This window comes from Scophthalmus maximus, chromosome 22 (genome assembly GCF_022379125.1).
Source record: "Scophthalmus maximus strain ysfricsl-2021 chromosome 22, ASM2237912v1, whole genome shotgun sequence".
Taxonomy (NCBI): Eukaryota; Metazoa; Chordata; class Actinopteri; order Pleuronectiformes; family Scophthalmidae; genus Scophthalmus; species Scophthalmus maximus.
Window position 1 is genome coordinate 4,001,379 of NC_061536.1, and position 14,827 is coordinate 4,016,205.

Consider the following 14,827-nt stretch of genomic DNA (forward strand, 5'->3'; position numbering starts at 1 on the left):
TGTCAGGTATTGTTTGTCTGCGTCGGTGCTGTCTCAGTGGTGAATGTGGCTTCTTCGATGTGCTTGGGTTAGTGCACATGTACGGTAATGTAAAGCAATTAAAGTTTATTTGTAATGTAGGGTGCCACATAACGAAAGTTTCCCTTACCGTGCCTCGAACAGCGTGCCGACGGCGGCTGCGCTGTCCTGCGCAGTTAGCGCAGTCGCTACCCGCTCGAAACAGCTTCGACGTCAGAAGTCTGAGCATGCGCACGAGAGCGGGCCATTCGCATACAGCAACGCAAGAGGCCACAGCGCTAACATGTCGGACAAGAAACAGACCGTGGACCTGGGTTTACTGGAGGAGGATGACGAGTTCGAAGAATTCCCAGCCGAGGGTAAATAATACACTTATTTTCCAAAGGAATATCGCTCTTGTTGTCTTTTGACCGGTCAGTCAATTGTTGGAGTATTCGGTGCCGGGCCCCTGCAGCAGTGACTCAGCTAGCCAGGCCATGTTAGCGTTAGCATTAGCTAGTTACACTGGTAAACACGCCTCAGCCAGCTGATTTAACTTTACGTTCTCCAGACTCATTTAACGTGTCCGCGATCGTGACTTTGACACCACACGGTTCCTTTCCAAAACTATTTTTGCGTGAGCATGCACTTCCGTTTCTTTTGCTATCGTTTGCTAGCTATTTAGCATAACGGTGATGTAGCGTTGTGCCAACGAGCTAAAGTGTTAGCCGCTCACATGTAAACAGATATGAGCAATCCTTCATACGTAGCGTATTTGTGATTTATGTGACCGTTTCAGATGAATGGATTTAATAGAGGATTTGCCTGCATGGTTCTCTAATGATGGTTTCTCATAATCCACCAGATTGGACGGGGCTGGATGAAGATGAAGACGCTCACGTTTGGGAAGACAACTGGGATGATGACAACGTAGAAGATGATTTCTCAAATCAGCTGAGGTGATCAGGAAAAAAACCTCTAAACATTATTTTTTTTTACCGTGGCATGTGTCAAAAATTGAGTGGACATAGTTGATTGTCACACTTTGATAGATTGTGTGTGTGGTGTATATGCAGTGTCAAAGCATTATTCCTGTTCTTGACACTGATCATAATCTATTGAGCTCAGACCTGTACATTTCACAGTTGGTTCATAAAGAAACAAAATATTGTGTGGTCACCTGGTAAGGAACTAATTATTGCAGGTTTGTGACTTAACCAATATTATATTTGGCTTTCTTAATTTCTCTCTAATTTTAAGTGCCTTTTTGCCCTAACACATTTCAAGAAGAAACAAATACAGCGTCTAGTGTCAAAAATTTACATAATCTAATATTTAGCTGTGTAAATAGAGTTGTGAATTATTCAGTGGTAAGAAAAGGAATGTGAACTAATAGTACCAGCAATTACAATCTTTCTTGTTTTTATGAAATGGGTTGTTTTAACCTCAGCTATGACTGGACCAAAATTACCATGTAGAACCGTTTTTTTTCACACTGCGAGCAGACCAGGGTCTGATGATTGTGTAGTGACAGTTGGCAGCCATAGATGGTGGTAGAGAGCGGTGTGCCCCATAAAACAAAGAAGAAGAAGAACAGTGTAGTAAACAACAGAAAGCATGGTAGCCAGTGAGCCGGTGTTCAACGTTACCTTATATCTTGTACTTGTCACACTTTCAAAGTTTACAAACCCAGCGCAGTGTTACGAACCAAGCCTGGCCCTTTAAGCAAGTGGCCATATAGGTTTTGAAGTGTGTGTGTGTGTGTATGAGAGAAGAAGAAAGTTGGCACGGGCACGCTGTGTTTGTGTAGGTAGCTGCAGCTACAAGGAGAATGGGCTCCGCACATCCATCATGTTACCGACAGTTTATGGCCACTGTTTAATGAGAGACAGCCTGATGAGACCGTGTATGTCCGCCGAAGGGTTGAAATAAAGTGCCCCGTTCCAAAACTCATCGATGATCTGGATTGTGTTAGTTGTAACCACCAACGAGCCAAAGCTAGGCTAAGCGAGCTAGCTACATGCGAGAGGTCTCTTTACTACAGCTGGTGAGGTAACAGCAGTTACCGACGGAGGAGTCAAGCCTTCATTGCCTCCGTCATCGCGCAAATTAGGACGTTCACATCAATGCCGATCGGATGTGAAGCAGATTATTACCCGGGTCTATTGCAGAATCATTTGACTGAATGCCGATTAAAAGTTTTCACACTGCAGAAAACGCCGGGTGTTAGCGGGTTTAAACCGTTTTTTTGCCAGTGTGAAAGGGATCTCAAGTAAACATTTTTTCAATGTCATTAGTTGAAGGGTTTACATACTTTTTTTTCCAAACTAGACTGTGAATGTATGAATGATATATTCATTATGGACAAGGGCAATTTGATTTGTGTGATACTGGTAAAAATATATTGTTAGCTCATAAATGTAACCTGGATGATCTGGACATGTTTTGAGACACATTTCTACATAAATGGGGGCAATTCCCAAGGGCTCACAGAATCATTCTTGCCACTAAATATCCAAGTTTCATTCCTCTGTTCTGCTTTAAAGTCTTAGTTTCACACTTATCGAATAAGCAATAACTTGATACACTACAGGCTGGTCTGTTTTAGTACACTCTAGACAGTAATGTGCCATTGTTTTATGTAGGCCAATTAGGACCGATATGCTATTAAGTTGTTTCTTAAAGATAGTATTATTGTTAAAGGGCACCACTGTCATATATATATATGTAATCATCAAATCCATAGCTGCACACATTATGTAATATTTATACATATTTTTTACACTCCCATCTCTTAATGGTTCTCACAATCAATAGAGGGTACTTATGCCTCCACCACCCACCTGTAATCATCTCCACTGACTTGATCTTTCTATTTTCCTTTTCCTCCCCGCAGAGCGGAGCTGGAAAAACATGGTTACAAAATGGAGACATCATAGCGGCCGTCGCAGAATCTGATGACAGAGGACATGGACATTTATATTTGAAAATTACTGGTTGACCGCACATCACCAGAAGATGTTTGACAATGTGAATTTGTTTTTTTTTTGTAAGAAGTGTGCATAAAAATAAACAGTTTGGACAAAAATGGTTAATTTGAGTGTTTTACTGACCAACTGCGCTGCACATGTTTAGACAATGACATTATCTGAGAATCAATGTGCTGTTAATGCACTTCATTAGTGTTTGTTTTACCTTTTTGTGCGTGGTTCCGCTCTTACTGAATCCGACCTACAGATTTTGTCATCTTACCTGAAGAAACTACATAGCAATCACACGAGCATTGCTGAAAATTGTGAGCTTTAATGATGAATGAATACACCATAATTGCCTTCAAACCACCGATAAACCACTGGCTAAACGCTACTGATGTTTGTTTGAATGGCCATTGAAATTTTCAGTCTTTGTCACCTAGTCCTTAGACTGTACGCATTCTTTGCTACATCCACAAAATCCAAAACTTTGGAATTGCCAATTTTTGTATGGGAGACGTCTCGTGGTTTGGCTGCAATGTCTGTAATTTACGGTCTTTGTGAAGAGCTGTTGATCTCTTCCGAAAGCACACAGCAGAGTCAAAACAGGCTACCTGTAATGGACGGCGTGTTATTAACCTCTGACACTTTGAGCATTTGCTTTGGATTACGTGAATTTTGTACGATATTACTCGATTCCAAGTTCCAACTGAATTAATCAGATTAATCAGTTTATTGAAAGTGTCAATAAGAAATCTCTGTGAGAGGAAGAGAGAACGTGTACTCGAGGCAACGGAGATGTTCACTTGCTGTGCGCATGCAATGCAAACAAGTGTGTCTAAGTATTTGTGATGCATGCAACACATACAGAGGCAGTTCCTCTGCTCTGTGCTGTATAACATCCCCCTTCTCTCTCAGCCCCGCAGTGCCAGGCTGAGTCCCTGAAGGAGAGATTATCCACTGCCATGTTTGTCAGAGGCAGGGAGGGGGTCTCAGCATGGGGTCTCCCAGCCTGCCTTGCCTGGGCCTGCCCCTACTGCCAGCAAGGCCCTTCTCTTCCGCTTGTCACAGCGGGGGTTCTCGTACTGAACCAGAGGCCAATTTATCCCCGCCACACTCCCCCGGCAAAATGATTTCTCTCAGCGTAATGTCGACTCTCGGTCCCAGGGTCCTAATGAGGTGAAATGGATGCCAGTAAGACCGATGCTACAAGAGCAGTTTTCAGTTAGAAAACAACATCTATCTTCCTCCAGCACAAGTGGAAAGTAACCTAAATACATTGACTCAAGAACAGTAATTAGGTTCAATATTTGCACTTGAGTGTTACCATTTTGTCCAATTTTACCTAATTGTATTTATATATATGTTCAATGCACTTAATCAAATTTGTGTAGTTTTATATGCAAAACAATATGACGCTTTCAATGTAGTACTTTGTGTGAAAGGCAAATGTTGCCTATACATAAATATTCACACGCTGTTAAGAGTTACGCATCTTGATAAGTCCTTTCGAAGAATCAAGTCACATAAATCATATTTTCTTAAGATGTGCAAAAATTTGTCAGTTAAAAGATGTTTATCCTGTTTTCCATGCGGAGACAAAGAATTTCCAGAAATGAGTGTATGTATGTCCGGATCTTGAAACGTGAAACAACTCGAGGATACAGCATACCAAATATGAAACTCAATTCAGCAAAATACCTAAAACAAGATGTTTTGCACTAACACTTAAATGACTCTTGTTATGAGATTATTATTATTTTTTAAACTTTTTGCAATACTGCCAACTCCAAGAACTGTTCCTGTTTTTTCCTTTCACAATATTTCCTGCTTATGGAGAATACAATACCACAAATATATGTAAGGGTGTTTATTTTTTTTTTACATTACAAATATATTACATAATATTACATAACCTGTAATGCAACAAAAGTAATGGTTCATATAGATTTATGATGTCTTTACAACATTCAGCACTCTGATTTAAACTTGAATACAACAAGGCTTTTATGTAAGTACTGTTTTATATTAAGACTGATATTTCGTGTTACATTTCGAATATTCTTCTACCACTGCCTGTAGCCTGTGGACGGCCTTTCACTCTGGGTTCTTGTGCTTTCCCCTGGTGGTGCTGATATACCAGCACTATTTGCTGTTTTCAATCTGTTTATATTTGGAAAGGGTTATTCTGCACTTGAAAGTGTTACACTCAGATTTTGGCATTAAAGGCTGGAAAAGTTCGAAGTGGAAACCTGTTTGCCCAGGTCTAGGATTTAAATGTTGGCAACTGAAAGCTGACAGCAGACAGTCTCTTCTGGGAAAATACAGAATCCCTGTTTACTACTGGTTATTATCCCAATCAGCTGCATATTACAGCCCAACAGCTCTCCTGAGTGCAAAGCCCATTTTGCATTTGAAAGAAAAACGCTCCAGCTCCCACTGATATATGTCAATAAAGAAAATAAACATTTTGTCAGCACTGCAGGAAATAAATCAAGGTCACATGTTCAACAAGTGATCTGATCTGACTCGTACATATGGGACACTCAGACCTATGTAAGTCCTTAGAACTAAGGGGCCCTGGGCCAGATGATTATTCTAAGGGTTGTGAAGTCAGTGAAGTGAGAGAATCGGTAAGTAATCGGTAAGTGAGAGCAACAGAGGAGGACCTGTGACCATTTTGTTTGTGCTGAAAGCGTAAGATTGGTCCCTTGTGTTTGACGCCGTGAGGGCCTCAATGGGCCCTCAATATTCAACCTCACATAGATTGCCAGCCTTTTCGGTGTCCCTGCACTGCTCTATGAACCCTTTTAATCATGACTTTAGTGTGTCGAAGCCTTTTTGTTGTTCTTTTGTGACCCACATGATTCAGCTCAACGTGTATTGACCCACTTGGAGAGAACGGGTTTAAAATTTCCTGAGTGTATATTTTGACAGGTTGCATTCAAAACCTTTAAAACAGTGGATTTTTAAAAAAAAATGGTAGTTCAGAGACCTTGTGTTGGTTATAGAAAGTTTAGTCTCTTTATACAGAAACGTTCTGTATGACGATGTCAATTTGTTTTTTTCTGCAAACTGATTCGTGTCTCTCTGAAGCCCAGATTCCCTAAAAAGCATATTCTTATTTGCAAATCGCTCTCCCTCGGCCCACGCAACTCGGAGACCACATGGCTTCATGCGGCAGAGCAGTCAATGGAACTGTGGCGAGCACCGTTTCAGGATGCTTCATGTTGGGAGATGGCAGGTCCATTGTTCTCAAGGCCCACGAGCCCGTGGGCGAGAGTCCCCGCTGTGTCTACACTGAAGAAACACATCAGCCTCCCAGGCTCTATATTCCTCTCTATTCTGCAGGCGCTGGAGGCCACTGTGACCATTCCAGCTCTCGCAGGCCCTGCTCTCTCTGCTTCTCCCCTCTCCAATCCCACTGAGCCTGGGTGAGGATGAAGCTGTCACTGCACAGCTAGGAAGCATGCAGCTGCTACTATAATAGCCCTAATTGCGCGTTTCTTTTGTTGGGCTGAAATTAGCAGTGGGGCTACAATACTACTACTAAAAACCCCCCAAAACCTCCAAGTAAAGATGGAAGGGAGAGGGTAAAAAAAAAAAAAAAAAGACACTCAGGGGTGCGTTCACCAGAGAGACTGCCAACCCACTGCCGAATGGCCCACACCTGCACACTCGCACCCCCGCTAAAGTAAACACAGATAATAAGGTATAATTACTTTAGAAAATAATAACGAGGAGCACCCCTCCAGACCCCCCTGCTCCCGGTGACAAAGGACTGCCTGTTTATTGTGGTAGGTGAAACAGCCCCGAAGGACGCCGTCGAGTGCCCTATCAAAAGACCTGAGGGTCCCTTGTAGGACAGCCGTCAGTGTCAAGGAGGACTGGGGCTTTTAAGTCTGTTCTCCCCTAACTGCCTCAATTAACCAGTGTGGATTGACCACAGGCTAGTTTTTCAGCTCCATTCATTCTCATCAAAATGATCCTGTGTTCTTGAATGACAACCCCCCCCCCCCCCCCCCCCCCCCCCCCCATTGGGATCAGAAGAATCAGATCAAAAATTATACCAATAATGTAATGTGCAGTGTAAAATAATCTTTCTTACCCCTACAATATATGTTACAAAGACAGGAAGTTCATTTTTGTGGGAATTTACTGTACATATGCAGAAATTGCATTACGCTCGCATGGTCTGCTAAGGGGCCATCCTTATGAAAGTAGTGTAAAGATTCGAGCTGTTCTTTGCCCATGGATGTTCTCTTGGCAAAGTTGCATGAAGCAAACAATCTATTTGATCGGATTATAATGCCGTGATGAGTCAGAAAATCACACCTGGACATCAAGGACCCCAATACAAATATGTCTCAAGTTGAAGCAAAAGTTAAACATTTTCAGGTGGAGAGTTAAAATATCGCTCACATATCTGTTCAGTCTTCTCATGTAACTTTGCATCATTTGCCAAATAAGAATTATTCCCAAGATGCTACTCTATTCCTTGAACTGCCTTTCAAGAGTTCTGTGATTTTGGCAACTCTGCATTAAACTGCTTTGTCGCTGTGGATTCAGCACACATCATTCCAAATTCCATTTGCCAAAAAATTGCATCAACTGACAGAACCCTTACTTTGATCTTTAGAAACCTAAGCATGCCTCCACACTAAGCACCAAGCTCCGTACTTTATACTTGTGGTGGGGGAACATAAATACATAAAAATTGAAATATTGGACTCCACCTAGTTGCACAACTTACAGATACAATATTCGTACAGAATTTCATGCCCTGCTCTGAAATCTCTGTTGTTTTGAGAGTCATCACATCGCAGCCGAAAATAAGGATAAACTCATCTGAGCATGTGAACATGACACTGGATAGTTCAGACAGTGTGGGATCACGCAGCGGCCTCACCGTCACTTAAACCCGCCTGGAATTTAAACCAATCTGACATGTTGGCACACGGAAAGAAACAGATGGGTATGTTTCAGTTTAACGCTATCCCTGGCGCTTGAGTCACTATGAAAACACGATTCCGGTTTTGATGTCAGGACGTATTACGAGTGCCCTGTTTCAGCCGTGCTGTTTATGACATGGTCCATCTTGCGGGTCTTAATTTCACAAAGGCGAAAAAACTGAAGGTGCACTGTATACGGTACTTCATAGCCAAGACCAGAATATGAAAAATATTTAAACATTTTTGTGAAAAAATTGAATTTCAATTCCCCTACAGGGGAAAACCAAATTGCAGTGACGAAACCGTGCAGTTAGTTACAGCTAACAGGTGAATAGCCGTAGATTTACAGTAATTTATCTACTTCTTATGGTTTCCTGCTATTGAAAAATCTATTTACTCCGTTAGTTACGGCTAGCAGGGGAGATAGCCTTGGCTAAAACTCATTTACCCACTTTTTTTTTCTGTTTTCTGTGATTGAAACATCTAGCATGATGCTCCAACATCATTTTAAAGTTTCGTGTACCACAGAAAAAAATGGTAATAGCAAAATCTAAATAGGGTGAGGAAAAACAGGTCCTTCAGGGAAAAGCTAGTCCTGCTAAGGTAGAGTAAGCTCAGCAGTGAAACTGTTGACTCTGATTTGACATGGTCAAGCTATATATGAATTCATTTAAAATATACAGTAATTAGATATTGATTTATTTTACCAGTTTATTTGTTCAAATGGTTTAATCACAAACCTGGCTGATGGCAGGCTTCACTGTGGAAAAAACACACATGACTGAGGTAGAAACTCTCACTGAGTAAACGTTTAGCATCTATTTAACGCAGGTCTTGGCGGTGGCGTCCAGTAATTTTACCAACACAATGGGGGATAATAGCTGCCCTGATTAAGGGTCTAATGTAAAGTGAATCAGTGCTGCATGTGAGTCATCTTCATGCAATCATTAAACCTCGATGTGCAACCGAGCCGAACGGCCCTGCGAGGATGGCAGCGTGTTTTTAACTGTGACGTCTGTGGCAACAACACCCCCTGCGGTGCTTCCTTCCCGTATGCCCAAGATACCTGGCAATTAGGGAGTTTGTTGTCTATTTTTACTCTGGATTTTTACCCCTCATCCGCTCCCCAACCTCCAATATTTGACTACACTGGATCAGCCGTCCACCTGCCCTGCTGCACTTAAAAGCATTGGACAGTGAAGGAAGAGAAATTAACAGGGGGCCAATTTAGACACCGGAGAGGCTTATTCCGCCAGAGCAATAAAGCAAACTTGATGTCGTTATCATCTCTAGTGAATTATCAGGCCTCTGATAATTGTAATTAATCAATCATCAAGCTCACTCATGCACTCCCATGAAACCCTGCATCGCTGTAGCTCAACATGTTGACCTTTGAGAAATCTATGTGCCGCCTGCATGGTTCAAGGCAATAGCTCGGGCTTCCTTCACTTGGATAAAGTAGTTATAATATGGTTAACGACATGCCACGATATCTGCATCAACACCATACGAGGGAGGGAAACAACTGCAGGAAAAAGTCCATTAAAGACCTTAGACATCGTGTAATCCAATTCAAGTATGCACAAAAAGGTTGCAGGAGAAATTCATCCCCCTAATTCCCATCGATCATTTTCACCATATTGAACCAAAAAACGTCACCACTTCACTGTGTGGTCGGATTCAAAATAATAGCATGTGTTTCAAAATAGAGAGTGCAATGACAGACACACTCATAAAATAGGACATGAAATTCTCTCCTTCTCTCTTTTACCATCTTAGCCTTTCATCGCTTTCTTTCTCTCTCCCTCTCACAGACACACACTCACACACACACACATGCGTGCGTCTGGGTGGGAGGCCTTGGCCCAGACTCAGTCAACTGGTCCCAGTCCCAACAAGGAAACAATTAATCATGTGCGAGCGGCTGTCTGAGTGTCTGCTCTCTGGACAACAACAACACTCAGCCATGTATCTCCCCTCAAGGCAGGACAGCATGCCAGCGCACCACGCAGGCATGCACTCTCTCATCCTCATGCGCACATGCTACAAATGTGGAAGAAAACTTTCAAATCCAACAGACTCACTTACAATCAAAAGTACAAGAAAGCCCACCATGCAAAGTGTTACTACACATGCACAGAAAACACACGTCAATACAAGCACTTGGACCGGAGATGTGATTGACATTTGGCAAAGCAAGGACACACACACACACACACACACACAGGAACAAGCATGCTTTTCTGGATTCTTTTACTGAAATGGTAATGCATCTCATTACACACACACACACACACACACACACACACACACACACACACACACACACACACACACACACACACACACAGTGCTTAGTGTTTTGTCATCCTAATCATATAGATGTCAGCACTTCCTAATGGCCATGATGACATATACAGGAGCGACATACTGCAGGTTAATCCTAATTCATGTCTTTGACCACTGTTGCCATTGACTTTGTTCAGAATGCAAAAACAGAATGGAAGGACTTCTGAGGTGATGGAGCAAAGCTGAGTTGACAGTCATTTCATTTTAGGAAATGTAGTCCTCTCTAATTTAACTCTTGGTCTTCCGACGTGGCAAGGTAGGTTAGGCGTGAGCTAAACCAGGCGAGACTTAGCGAAACGAAATCGGAAATTTGTCGTTTATTTCCCATTGCTGCATGCATCTACCTCAAACAGGGGGTGGTTTGTGAGCGTGGGCGTGTGTGCACATATGCGGGTGAGCATGTGGAGTATGCGAACATCTGTGTTGGTTTGAAAGTGTGTGTCTGTATACTTGTGAATTGGTGTAACTGTGTGTGCATCTGTATATGTGTTGGTGCATGTCCAGTGTGGTGAAAAAGGGGGCTCCCAAACCTCAAGTGGAGCAAACAAAGAGGCCGGTGTGTGTTTCAGGATGGGGCATCTGGATGGCATCAGGAGGGCCTGGCAGATTGGTAGTGACACAGGTTACTCCCGAGGTCCCTGGCGAGAGACGTATCGCCACAGTCTGCAGTGGAAAAGAAGCTTTGAAGCGCTACTGCAACAAAAACGCATGAACGCATCAGCATTCCAATGTGTATTTGCAGATTATTATTTTTTTCTTTATTATACCACCCACCTCTGGCAGAGGATAGTGCTGCACTTTGCAGGTGAACCACTGGAGGTTAACAAATGACAAACAAGTGAAAATCAGGACCAAACATTGCATCAAATCCTTGTTGTTTCACTGTATTTGAAGGACTTAATAACGCAGTGCTGTTCAGAGAAGAATCAATCATGTGCGAACCATGAGTGACACCAGAGAAGCATGGTTGTCTTGAAGAAATACTTTGACATTTTGGGAGACACGTTTTTTTAATTTTTATTTCGTTGCCCAGAGTTGAGAGTTGAGAAGAAAGATACCTCTCTGTCCAAATGTGATAGAGCCACCTACCAGCACCATTGAAATTCCTAAATTAACTTTGAATATTTAATATTTTTTGTTTGATCTGTACAAAACTGAGGTGTAAAAACAATGTACTGGGTTTACAGGGGCTTGGCGTCTGTACCGCTGTGATGAATAGCAAATCTATAAGAAATAAGTCGTTCAAAAACATTTAATCACACCATTGACGTTACATTCTAAAACTTCCTGCGCCAACTTGAACTTCAATTAAGTCATTTAGACAAACGCAACCATCTTTCTCAGGATGCCTCCTTCTCTCTCAGTCCAGGTGGCAGCTCGACAGGAAGGGGAACAGGAAAGGACTTAAAGATTTGCTGCTGTTCACTTCTCCTTCAAACACAACCCCCCCCGATCATTTCCCACAATGCTCCTTGCACAGAGGCCTCTGTGATCAGTGGTTATGAGAAAGCGCAGGAATCTGACAGACAACTGCCTCAACCAGGGGAAGAAAAAAGAGGTAAGCCTCCTCTTTTGCTGTTTCCACCACCTACTCCCCCGCCCTCATTTCCTCAGCCTGGTCGCCCTGCATCTGCTGGAAGCATCTGGGTTCATTTATCCCAACCAAGGCAGGCTGGAGGACCCCTGTGCCCTCTCTGGTTGCAGGGTATGAGCATGCTTCAGTGTGGGCCCTTGTTGTTGTGAAAGAGAAGAGCTAGCCTGTCTGGACCATCTCAAAGCTCCCATCCACCCTTTCCCCCCGCTTCACCAGGCCCACCGCCCATCCCAGATGCCCTAAAGCATGGTTTGTGTAGCGCTTCATCTGAACTGAAAGATCCTAAACAGATTCATCCAGAAGCTACGGTGAAGAAAGCCTAGATTTAGGATAGTTTTTGAGGCATATGGAAAAGAGATAGACAGTGAGCAAAATAAGCAAAATAGTGCTTCAAATAAAACCGCGTGTGCGCGTGTGTGTCTCCTACATGTTTATGAATGCCCATGTCAACATCTGCATAATGGGACAAGCGGATGCACACTGCATCCGAATGGAATGAGAGCAGGAAATGCACTCCCATGTCCCGAGACCGCAGGTGAAATGACTGAGACGTCCCCCCACAGCCATGCCGTTTGGTGCAACGCACGGTCCACTCCCTGCCAAACGTCAGTCCAGGTTATCAAACGGCACAGCTGAATGGAAGCAGAGTGAGCAGGGCTGGTTACTTAAAGTCATTGGGAAGTTATTCAAACACCCAGTTATTATGGTGTAAACAAAGGCAGCTTGTCACACACTATTACAGATATGGTGTTTACGAGAATGCCACTTCAATGCAGTGCACATTATGTATGATGACTAAGGATAGTGTTTGACAACCAACTGATTGGAGAAATGAAAGTAGCTTATAAGAGCCATTGTTTTGTTTGTAGACAGGCAGCAGAGGACATGTATGCAGAGCGAACTCTATTCGGCAAATATTCTCCCTGTGTGATTGAAAATGAAAGGGCTTAAAGGCTTTTATGTATTAGCACAACTAATGCACATGTCAAAATACATATAAGAAGGCTTGTAGGTACAGCATATTAGATGGATGAAAAGGCTGATTTCATAAGAGAGGCTTCACCGTGCTGTTTTCTAATCACCCATCATTTCTCTTCTTGCTACCTTCTTGTTTTTTTTTTTAATGCAAAACAGATTTGTCCAAGTCATCCCACACTTTCTGGTCAGTCTGCCTTTGTGCGGGGTTTTGTTTGACTATCCTAAGTTATAGAAAATTCTCGCTTTGGCAAGTGTGACGTTTGCAATGGTTTGTCACTGCACAATGGGTGTTTTTTTATTTCTCTATATCTGAGTTTGCCTTTTGAGCACAACTCGAACAACTCTTGCATCAATCTATGTCCTCGCATAAAAATCAAGTTGATTAGAGGCAGAGTATAAATTGGTTATAATCAAGTGGTGGCAGGTCTGTAGCCCCTGTGTCCATCAGCAGCCATGTGACCTGCTGATGTGTCCTTGAGCGAGGCATGTAACTTCTTACAAACGACAGGGCCTGAATGAGAGTGTTAGCGAAAATTGTGAAAATCAAAAAGAGTTAGGATGTGGGTTATTTGAGGGTCACCCAATAAAAAACTTAAAGTTTGATTTTGCTAATCTCACAGGACAAAATAATACTATATTTATAATTTTGAGAATATTGCTGCTCTTTGTGCCCACTAAGTCAAAATTGTGGTCTCATGATTCTGCCTCTGCTGCACATCAAATGGAAAACTTGTTCATCAAAAAGGGGCAGATTTGAGAAAACTTTGAATCTGATAGTATTTATACTGCATTGATGAATATTCATACTTTGCACTACATCTGTCTGGATACATGGATAAGTCTGACAATGTTCTCCATCTGGTTGTCAACTATTCCATAAAAAACAACAAACAGTGTAATAGCTGAAAAATGTGGTCGTTCTTCTCTCAGTGCTTTCTGATCCTTACTTTATCCATGGCACTCGTGGCCCCCAAACTCCAAATATTTAAAATTTCATAAAAAAAAAACAACAGAAACTTTCCAAAACCAGTGCTGTACCCAAACAGGGGTAATAAAAGTATTTGTTGAATATTTTCAGCAGCAGGTGTATGCTGGATTGAGTCCAAATCAACAACAGCAGACTTTACATTTAAAACTACAAATAGGATATATAAGGTGGCATTATTCACCTTGTTTTGACTGTAAGTGACAAATCAATATATTCTTCAGTTATTTCTACATTCTAACTCTTTCCGCCTTTGCGTCTCTATCACACACGTTCAGAAAAAAAAGCACATTGGGACACAAACGAGAGTGACGGTATTCCTGAACAGTGGAAAACAGGACAAAGCCAACAAACGGCCTCTTTTTTTCCGGTTAAAAATAAAATGTCTCACAAATTTGAATCTCATTACCATGTCATGAATATGTCTTTGGGAATCCATCAGGCATTCCCTTCCTGAAAATACAATAAGAATTCACATTCAACCAAAAAAAGAAAAGAAAGACTGCGGAATGAGAACAAAGCCCCGGCGAGAACATTACTGTAAAGCTGCTCCTGCTCTCTCAGTCCACTTAAGAAGAGAACAGAAAAAGAAAGAAAGATGTGAGTGACTGACAGATGATAGCAATAAAAGTAAGAACAAACTGGTCATTTTACTGCGGTAGGGCCATTTGAGAAGGGATTATTAACTTGTCAGCATTTCAAACTGAGATACAACTTTTTTCTCCTCCAAAACACATCCCCATGTCTGTGTTACTTTTATTAGAAAGTCTTTAAACCTTTAACCTCGAGGGCCTCCGTTATTGGCTGTTAATAGGGACACGCTGGTCAGCGGGGAGACCCTAAGTGCCCTATTAATCATTTGTTTAGAGCCCGGGCCTATTTTGGAAGCTCTGTGTTTAGAGTGAGTTAAAAATAGGAGGAGGCAGATTGAGACAGCCGTCCGCCACTCGTTGCTCAAACTGTCAGGACGCGTGGGCCCTTGGGGACGCGGGCAGGAGAC

General features: G+C 42.3%; 1 long non-coding RNA gene across 1 annotated transcript; it reads left to right on the forward strand.

The window, feature by feature from the left end:
• The first annotated feature begins 221 nt into the window (after window positions 1-221).
• On the forward strand, window positions 222-3,092 carry LOC118292438. Its single transcript, XR_004786905.2, has 3 exons — window positions 222-377; window positions 863-956; window positions 2,894-3,092. It is a non-coding gene; the product is annotated as an uncharacterized LOC118292438 (long non-coding RNA).
• Window positions 3,093-14,827: the final 11,735 nt, after the last annotated feature.